This window comes from Helianthus annuus, chromosome 13, assembly GCF_002127325.2.
Source record: "Helianthus annuus cultivar XRQ/B chromosome 13, HanXRQr2.0-SUNRISE, whole genome shotgun sequence".
Lineage (NCBI taxonomy): Eukaryota > Viridiplantae > Streptophyta > Magnoliopsida > Asterales > Asteraceae > Helianthus > Helianthus annuus.
In genome coordinates, this window is record NC_035445.2 from 63,397,460 (window position 1) to 63,398,907 (window position 1,448).

Sequence of the window (1,448 nt, forward strand, 5' to 3'; positions counted from 1 at the left end):
GACATCGGGTTTGGAAAAATTTGGCTCAAGTGATAATTAGTGAGTACTGTAATAACATGACCAGAGAAATACCGGCATAGGCGTCGTGATGCATGTACTAGCGCGAGGACTAGTTTCTCTATCATCGAGTAGCACGTCTCTGGGCCAGTTAGCATCTTGCTAATATAATAAATTGGGGTCTGAATGTTCTCTCGTTCTACCATTAACACTGCGCCAACCGCTACCTCTGCTGCGGACAAATACAAGATTAGCGGTTCTTTTTCTCGCGGTGCTGTTAATGTTGGCAACTGAATTAAACATTCCTTCATTTGCTTGAAAGCTGTTTCCGCTTCTGGTGTCCACTGGAAGTGGCTTTTCTTGGCACAATTGCACAGTGTGCTAATGAACGGGTAAGACTTTGCAGCGTGATTTGCCAAGAATTTGTTCAAGGCTGCTAATCGTCCTGCGAGTCTTTGCATTTCTTTTACTGTTGCAGGTGACGGCATCAGCTGGATGGCTTGCACTTTCTCTGGCTTGACTTTAAAACCGTCTCTTGTTACTATAAAACCCAAAAATTTTCCTTCTTCCATTCCGAAGGAGGACTTTGTTGGGTTAAGTTTCAGGTTGACGCTGCATAAAGAATCGAATGTTCGCTGAATGTTTGCGAGCATGGTCTCCTCCTCTTGGCTCATGATGACGAGGTCATCCATATATACTTCTCATGTTTTACCAATGTCCTCCCCGAAGGCTGTATCCATTAAGCGCTGGTAAGTAGCTCCTGCATTGCGGAGACCAAAGGGCATTTTTGTATAGCAGAAGATGCCCTTGTCTGTGCGGAAGGCTGTTTTGTCTTCATCCTCCTCTTTCATTTGGACCTGGTGGTAGCCTTTATAACAGTCGAGAAAACACTTCCAGCGAAAAGATGCTAGGGAGTCAACTTTTTTGTCTATTTCCGGTAGCGCATAGTGTTAGACCGTGTTACGACCCTAAACAGTCAGTATAAGCTAGTTCATCTCCAAATACAATGGCGGAATCAATGTAAATGAAGTAACACAGCTATTCCTTTCAATTCCTTCTCTTTTTATGCTTTCTGAATCAATTTTGACAGAGTTTGGTTACACCAAGCATGACATGGTTTCGCTCCAACGTCACTGACTAACTCATCTGGTTTCGCTCATGACTGATATATAGTGCCTGTGGTTTCGCTCATATGACATGACAAATAAGCGAAACCCCCTTAAAACCCTATGAGCGAAACCTTTTTTGTACAAATAAGCGAAACCTCTCACTAATTGTCCTAATGAGCGAAACCCCTAACATTAAACCTAAATTTGACTGTCAAGCTCCTATGTTGACTTATCTTGACCTAAGACGTAATGCAGACATAGTCAACAGACATTTCCTGCACCAACAGACTCCCCCTTGGATGTTGACGAAGTCTTCAGTTCCGAGTCTTCAATCTTGGTCTT